At 46.7% G+C, this 8,742-nt stretch overlaps 1 long non-coding RNA gene across 1 annotated transcript; it reads left to right on the top strand.

Moving 5' to 3' along the window:
• Positions 1-14: 14 nt before the first annotated feature.
• On the top strand, positions 15-5,130 carry LOC144679500 (uncharacterized). The gene is made up of 3 exons (XR_013576353.1): positions 15-68; positions 1,709-1,798; positions 2,899-5,130. It is a non-coding gene; the product is annotated as an uncharacterized LOC144679500 (long non-coding RNA).
• The last annotated feature ends 3,612 nt before the right edge of the window (positions 5,131-8,742 follow it).

The following is an 8,742-nucleotide window of genomic DNA, read 5'->3' as shown; positions in this document are numbered from 1 at the left end:
CTGAAGGCGGAAGGACTGCACAACTTACAATAAACAGGGGCCGGTGAGAAAGAGAGGAGGAGTTGGGGGTAGGTATTGGGGAGGGGACAAGGGTTAGAGGGAGGGAAGTTGGGGGGAGGGGGAAGGGGGAATTGGGGGAGGGGAGCAATTGGGGGAAGGGAAAGGGGAGAATTGGGGGATGGGAAAGGGGGGAATGGGGGAGGGGGAAATTGGGGGAGGGGGAAAGGGGTAATTGGGGGAAGGGGTGGAATTGGGGGGAGGGGGAAGGGGTGGAATTGGGGGGAGGGGGAAGGGGTGGAATTGGGGGGAGGGGAAGGGGTGGAATTGGGGGGAGGGGGAAGGGGTGGAATTGGGGGGAGGGGGAAGGGGTGGAATTGGGGGGAGGGGGAAGGGGTGGAATTGGGGGGAGGGGGAAGGGGTGGAATTGGGGGGAGGGGGAAGGGGTGGAATTGGGGGGAGGGGGAAGGGGTGGAATTGGGGGGAGGGGGAAGGGGTGGAATTGGGGGAGGGGGAAGGGGTGGAATTGGGGGGAGGGGGAAGGGGTGGAATTGGGGGGAGGGGGAAGGGGTGGAATTGGGGGGAGGGGGAAGGGGTGGAATTGGGGGGAGGGGGAGGGGGGAGGGGGGAGGGGGAAGGGGTGGAATTGGGGGGAGGGGGAAGGGGTGGAATTGGGGGGAGGGGTGGAATTGGGGGTGGGGGTGGGGGAGGGGGAAGGGGTGGAATTGGGGGAGGGGGAAGGGGTGCAATTGGGGGAAGGGATGGAATTGGGGGAAGGGATGGAATTGGGGGAAGGGGTGGAATTGGGGGAAGGGGTGGAATTGGGGGAAGGGGTGGAATTGGGGGAGGGGGAAGGGGTGGAATTGGGGGAAGGGGTGGAATTGGGGGAAGGGGGAATTGGGGGTGGGGATGGGGTTAATTGGGGGAGGGGGAACTGGGTGAGGGGGAATGGGGGAATTGGGGGAGGGGGTAGGCGGGAATTGGGAAGGGGGGAATTCACAGAAGGGGAGGGGGGAGGGGGAAGGGGAGGAATTGGGGGAGGGGAAAGGGGGGAGTTGGGGGTGGGGAAGTAGGGGGGTGGGGGAAGGGGAGAGGGAGGAAGGGGGCGGGGATGGTGTGTGGTGCGGGAGGAGGAGGGGCTGTGTGGTGATAGGAAGAGGAGGAGGAGGGGTGCGTGGTGGCGGGAGGAGGGGGTGTGTTGGGCGAGGGGTTATGGGGAGGCCGTTTGTGGTGGGGGAGGGGATTGGAGGGATGTGTGGGGAGAGTAAAGGGGGAGTCAAGGGGGAGGGGTGGCGGGGATGGAGGAAGGGAATGGGGAAAGAGTGGAGAGGACAGGAGGTAGGGGAGGGGAGGGGGTAGGGGTTTGGAACGATGTGAATGGGGGAAAGAGGGGATGGGAAAGGAGATGGGAGAAAGGGGGAGAGGATGGGGAAAGGACAGGGGGCAGGGGATAGGAGAGGGCAAAGGGGATGGGGGAGTGGAACAGGGTATGGGATAGAGGAAGGGAAAGGGTGTAGGTAGGGGAAAGGGATAGCGGAGGTATAGGGGGAGTGGCTGATGGGAATTGGGGCAGTGGTGGGGAGAGGAGTGGAGGGAATGAGTGCAGGGAAATGGGGGGTGGGTAGTGTGTTGATGTGGATTGTCATCCCAGCCCCTTTTTGGAACTATTCTGGATCAGACATACTCCTTACTGATCTAACTCTTCCTGAAGGAAAGGAACCACCAGAGAATAGTACTGTCCTCTGGATAGTATAAGGGTCCAGGCATCCCTTCTGAACAATGTACCTCTCCACTGAAGAGTGTACGAAGGTGGGTTTTCATGTTTGGATAAAGGAGACGATATGAGACAATATACTTTTAAATTATATAGAAGTTTATTAATGAACTGAACATGCAATTCACTTCAAAAGGTAATCATAACATTGATAGTTTCCGGAAAAGAAAGTATAATCTTGTTTCTGCTAGAGAATCCAAGTCCAGTTATTGCTACAGAGAGGTATTTAGAATGTCCATCAATATTTAGAGTAGTATTTACATTGAATCCCCGAGTAGAAAGCTACGGAGTTTAATGAGATACCTTCATCCCAATTAAGGGGAGAACTATCATCACTACACTACGGCAGTACTTTGCAGTTACCTTGAGAGATGCTGCAGTGAATCCAATGAATCTAAAAATCCTACTGTGTGGTTCCAATTATTATACCATAAAAGAGCTGAACTAGCAGAAAACTTGTTGAGCACACATGCTGGATAACATGTTTTATTTTAGTCAACATCCTTCAAACAAACAGGATACAGATAGCGGTCGTTACACTCAGTTTCCAGGATTCAGTTAACAAGTTATTTCGGGTTACTTAAGGTTATCCATTGTTAGATTGTGGTATCACACAATTTATCTATGCCTTGCTGAGGTGATGTGGAGGTTTGTGTTTCTTCAGGCTTGCCTTGTGTTAGAGGATATACCATATCCTATGCTGCAGCATGTTGGTGTCCTCAAGCAAACAATTGTGCCCAGGCATGTTTATAAACTTTTAAACCTTTGTCCAGCAGATGAACTCTGCTTTTCAGTTTTAATCTCTACTCCATACGAGAATCACTCTTTTTAATCTTATATTTATAGCTGCATTCCTTCACAGTGTTAGGTGTGTGGGAGAAGGGAAAGAGAGGAGTGGAGCTAAAACTGCAAACTTGTACCTGTTTTCTACTGGTCGATTTGTACAGGCTGATTTTTATTAGAATGCCATTTTAAAGCATCAGTATTCTGGCCAATATGTATCCTTCAACCAACATCACTCAAAGCAGGTCGTATGGTCATTATCATCTTGCTGTTTGTGAATCCTTGCCGTGCTGAATTTTCAAAACTTCAACAGTGACTACACTTCTCTCCTTTCTGATGCAGAGGTCTAGAACTGATGATCCTGACCATGTTTGAGGATTTGAATTTGGAAATAAATAGCTGGAATCAGTCAGTGACCATGAAGCTGTCAAATTGGACATGGCTGTGAGGAACAAGGGGAGAAAAACCACAGGGGAAATTAAAAAAAAAACAAATCGTGTTTGTCAAAATTTGCATTTGTTATTTGCAAAAGTGTTGGCGATGGGGGAAATAAAGGCTGTTTGACTGGGTGGGACATCGGGTGATGAAATCTCCAGGAATGTGTCCAACCGTTTTTGGTCACCCAATGTTCAGAGTCACCAGCCACTTAGTGTTGGCAGTCAAACAAATTTTTCTGGTACGCAGGCCTCCTGGCTTTCTTGGATCTTGGCAGTGATTTTATTGGTGGGGTGTGGGCCTTGCTCCTCCCTATCTCTGCAATCTCCTCCGCCTGACAACTCTCTGAGATATCTGCACTTTTGTAATTCTGGCCTCTCGTGCATTGTAGATTTTAATAGCTCCACCATTGGTGACCGTGCCTTGAGCTGCCTAGGCCCTAAGCACTGAAATTCCTTCCCTACACCTCTCTGCCTCTCTACCTCACTTTCCTCCTCTAAAACACTCTTTAAAACTTACCCCTTTGACCAAGCTTTTGGTCATCTGACCTAATATCTCCTTACGTGGCTCAGTGTCATACTTAGTTTTATCATGTCCCTGTGAAGCACCTTGGGACATTTTATAAGAACATGTAACCAGAGCCAGACAACCAGTAGGATGCCTCAAGGTCCGCTTCAAAGAGGCGTGCAAGCATGACATGAAGATCCTAAACATCGATTCCTACACCTGGGAGACATTAGCCAGCGACAGAGGAAAATGGTGGCATCACCTGTGGGCTGGCGTGTGCCACCATGACAATCAGTGGTGATAGAGGCTTGGCAACAGGTGGCAACAGCAAAAACAAGAACCCACAATGACACCTGATACCCACCCCATATGCGGCACTTGTGACAAGCCTACCTCTCACAGATTGGTCTCTTTAGCCATCAGCGAGAGTGCACCATGTGAAGCTACTCCATTCCCAACAACTTGCTGCATGTCCATTACCTTCTGTAAATGGAAGAATGCTGACGGACGAACATAAGGAATAGAAGCAGGATTAGCCCACTCCGCCATTCAAAACAACCACGGCTGATCTTTGGCTTAAACTCCACTTTCTTGCCCGCTCCCCATTTCCCTTGATTCTCTGAGAGGCCAAAAATCTGCCTATCCCAGCCTTAAATACATTCAATACTGAAGCATCCACAACCTTCTGGGGGGTAAAGAATTCCAAAGATTCACAACCCTTTGAAGAAATTCCTCCTCATCTCAATCCTTAATTATTGATCCCTTATCCTCTGAGGTACCTCTACTCCTCCAATTCTGACCTCTTGAACAACTCCCATTCTCATTGTTCCACCATTGGTGACCATGTCTTCAGCTGTCTAGGCCCTAATCTCAGGAATTTCCTCCCTAAACCCCTCTGCTCTCTCAACATCTCTCTCCTCCTTTAAATCGGTCCTTAAAAACCTAGTTCATTGGCTGAACTTGTGGTCAAACTTTTGTCCTAATATCTGCTTGTGTGGTACAGAGTCAAATGTATCTGGTTACACTCTTGTGAAGTGTTTTGCAGTGTTTGAACAGATTAAGGGCACTCAAGTTTTTAACTGCAAAGCATTGGCCATTAACTGAAGGGGAGTGAAACATGAGCGAATATAGAAACCGGTGAATCTATTGTTGCTTCAGAGGCATTAAAATTATAGATCCTGTCCTGGGGAGAAATGGCAGTGGATTTCCCTAATTTCCTAATATAATGTTTACTGTGGGCTTGTGGTCCAGTTTGAGTGCTGCAGTGACAATATCTGGAATGGTTGTCCTTCACTTGCTTGTCTGCTATTTACAGAGTGAAAAGCTTATCCTTTCTTAAGTGAATGTAAACAGACTGGGGCACTGAATGTGCACAAACACTTCTGATAACACTGGACCGGTCTGCATCCTTGCACTTTTGTTGCACTAATTATGTGATTGGTCCACAGGCAAACACAAATTTTGACACCATTAAGGAGAGGATTATGGTTCTAAATTGAATCGCAGATCCATTGTGGTAAATGAAATGCTATTGCAATGGTCAAGTGTTTTTGAGAAAATGGTTGTGTAAGTCTTACAGTATTTCAGGTGATGATTTTAACAAATGCAATAAAAACAGACCAAATAAGTCCGAAGCAATGTGTTCATGTAGCCTTACTGGTCAGCTGGTATTAACCAGTCACCTAAGCATAAAGAATTATGGTAATCTCCGTTGCTTAGAGCAGATATATCAGCATATGTGGTCATTTTTTTTTAAAGAACAAAAAGATATCCCCAGCAAAAACCTTGTCACTTTTTCTCCCCACTCCAACCTATACCGTCTTGTCCTCCAGAAGTCACTGTGTCACTTGGGATTATTGCACAGGACGTTTTATATAGAAATCTGGCCGCGCTTGTTTGCCCAGTCTTGTCAGGCTCTGCCCGCGGGCGGTGAAAAACCAGTGATCATCCTCGGCAGGGTTTTGTCACCCAAGTGGCCGTGTCCAGGTCAGCTGCTTGCAACAGGCCGGGGGCGGGGGGGGGAAATCCAAACCGTTTCGGGCAGACAACTCACCGGCGATGAGGGTAATGCGAGTGACAGCTTTACAACGTGGGCACACTCTCCGTGAGCAGGACAAGTCCATGGGCGGTGTTTGCCATGGGAAAGCAAGGCCACAAGGTCATGCAGTGGTGGGCTCCGATCCTGATGCTGATCCTGGCAACGACCCGAGGCACCAGTGTTTTTGGAAGGGGTGCCGGGTCCGATTAGGTCCAGGGCTGCAAAGTTTGATGTCGAACCTGGACAGACAAAGCCTCGGGGCCGAAGCTGTTCGAGCAAATGATGTCAGGGGGGGGTGGGTGGGGGGGGGACACATGAATTATCCGCCGTGAGGCCGAGGAGACAGATGACTAACCCAGCAGGAGCGGCCAAGGGAATCTGCAGATACTGCCCCACAGCTGGCTGGCCCTTGGGGCATCCGCCTACTTCAACTGGACCAGACACTGTCAATTCAGTGTCAAATTAGCTCACCAGACTGGGGAGCTTGAAGAGACTTGCATGCTCAAAGGAGGGAGGGTTCTCAAAAGTTTAACAGGGAGAAATCTTCCGAAATAAAACGAGACAGTGATGTTAAGTGAAGAGTGTGGAAAAAAAAAATCAGGGTTGTGCTTTTCCGCACTTGCCGATGTGGAAGCTGAATGTCTCATTCCTGACAATATTAGATAGATTACACACGGTGCCGAAGACCGCATGTTGACAATTTATGTCACCAGAATGAAAAGCTCAAAAAAATGGAACATACTCATTCTCCCTATTCAGTCTGAAGGGGGCAGGTCATTGCAATTTCTGGATATGATGATCTAAAGTAAAGGTGATCCCTAGGATAATTTGAACAGGGTGAATGCTCTTGATGGCTGGTTATGGGTTCAACCACTGATTCAGACGTACATTAAAAAGCAAGAGGGGATCCAACCGCACAGTTTATCCTCTGAGCGTCAATTCATTTTTGCAATGATGAGATAGGTTTTTTTTTTGAAAAAAAAACTGATTATATTGTCGATTCTTATCGATATTCCCTCAGCACAGTGCACAAGCATCCAGAGGTATGATGCAGAAGGCCAACCCCACCAATAACTAGAGGGCATGGCAGGTGTTGGGGGGGTGAGGGTGGGCATGACCTCAGCCGTGAGTGATCTCTTTATATACCTGGAGAAACGGGTGGGAGAGGTGGGTTAACCAGAGAGATGTATCTGACCTCAAGCACAATGTGAAGAACATAAGAAAATAGGAGTAGGCCATTCAGCCCCTTGAGCCTGCTCTGCTGGTCAATAAGATCATGGCTGATCTGATGTGGCCCCCAACTCCTATTTTCCTGCCTGTCCCCCCCAAACTCTTGACTCCCTCAGGGAACGATGAAGATGAACTTGAGGAATCAAAGGCACTCACAAAGGGAGGCTGCCACTTACAGTCTGTGCCGTAAACTTGAAAGATATCAGATGCATTTGCTGAGTAGCTTGGTGCACTTAATCTAAATTGAACTGGGAAATTGTAACATTTGGAAGAGAAAGACAAGCAATGAAGGCTGTGGAGAATTGGCAGAGCAGGATAAAAATGGACAACCTGAAGAGATTGTCAAAAGGCTAAACAGCTTAGGCCTTTATTTATTAGAGTTTAGAAGAATGAGAGATGATCTTATTGAAACATACAAGATTCTGAGGGGGCTTGACAGGGTAGATGTTGAGAAGATGTTTCCACTAGTGGGGAAATCTCAAACTAGGGGACATAGTTACAGAATAAAGGGACACTCATTTAAAACTGAGATGCGAAGCAATTTCTTCTCTGAGAGGGTAGTGAATGTCTGGAATTCTCTACCCCAGAGAGTTGTGGAGGCTAGATCACTGAAAGTATTTAAAGAGCAGGTAGATCGATTTTTGAAATATCGGGGAGTTGAGGGCTATGAGGAGCTGGCATGAAAGAGGAGTTGAGGCCTGGGGCAGATCAACCATGATCTTATTGAATGGCGGGACAGGCTTGAGGGACTGAATGGCCTACTCCTGCCCCTATTTCTTATGTTCTTATTCTCACATATATACCTGACTATTCCATTGCATTCAACTTGCACAAATAATCACTAGGCAAGCTAATTTATATTTAGATAAATTATTCAATATATCATAAAGCTACCTAAAACACACAATATTAAATAGCCATTCATTCAATGCATTAGTTCCTGTATATTCAGCAAAGTGAAACTCGCTGATGATAAAAAGAACTTGCATTTATATTGCACCTTTCCCCACCTCAGGTCACCCCAAAGCGCTTTACACCCAATGAAATATTTTAGAAATGCAGCCATTATTGTAGGAAACTTGGCAGTCAATTTTTGCACAGCAAGCTCCCACAAACAGCAATGTGATGAAGCTTTCCTGACGTGTGGAATGAGACAAGAGGCTCTTCACAATGCCTCCTGTATTAAGACCCCTGCCTCAACCAGCTGTCATGAAAGTATAACATTTTTCATAATATTATTGTAGGTTTATGGGTGTGAGTGTGGATGGTTCTGTCTGTGTGACTGATTTAATTGAATTAGAGTCAGACAGACTGCAAGGTTGAAATTATCCGAAGAGTTCAGTGTAAAGTAGACTTTTGAAATGGAGATGGAGCTAGGATGAGGGTTCTACAGATAAGGTGCGAATGAAATTTGCATTTTTAGATAAATGAAGGGGTTGTTTGATTTTCAAAGGGATGGTAGGATGTTTACAACTAACAAGATAAATAGGGCAAGATTATTACATTTATTTTTCCCAAAGTGAAAGAGGCCATATTGACAACATGAAATACTTTTATATTATGGGAAAAGTAAATTTCTGAAGACATGTAGAACAATGGAATTTTACACACTATAGAGAATGAAGCATATAATAAGAAGGATGGAAGGTTATGTGGGAGGTGGCCATGTAACATCTTGAAAGGTGCACCATGTAAAGCAGCCTTGGGGAAAAGCCTCTAGCCACTTTTGCAAAAGTCTGCTGTGTCCAGTAACTGAAGTTGTGTTAAAAGTCTTTGGGATTCCACTGTCAAGTGAGTGCTGTGGTAACCTTGCTGGATTGTCTATTTAAATTTAAAATCTATTTTGGACTGTTGCCTTAAAGGGGGTGTGTAGTTGAGAGTCTGCTTAATTAAGAATTTTGGGAACTGTTAAGGCTAAATAACCTTGTAATCTTATGTATGTGTTTGAGTTCTTTTGTTAATAAATGTTTTAACTTTT

The sequence above is a fragment of the Cetorhinus maximus genome, chromosome 4 (genome assembly GCF_964194155.1).
Source record: "Cetorhinus maximus chromosome 4, sCetMax3.hap1.1, whole genome shotgun sequence".
In the NCBI taxonomy this organism is placed as follows: domain Eukaryota; kingdom Metazoa; phylum Chordata; class Chondrichthyes; order Lamniformes; family Cetorhinidae; genus Cetorhinus; species Cetorhinus maximus.
Note: the sequence above shows the minus strand (reverse complement) of the source record. Positions and strands in the feature narration are given on the sequence as shown.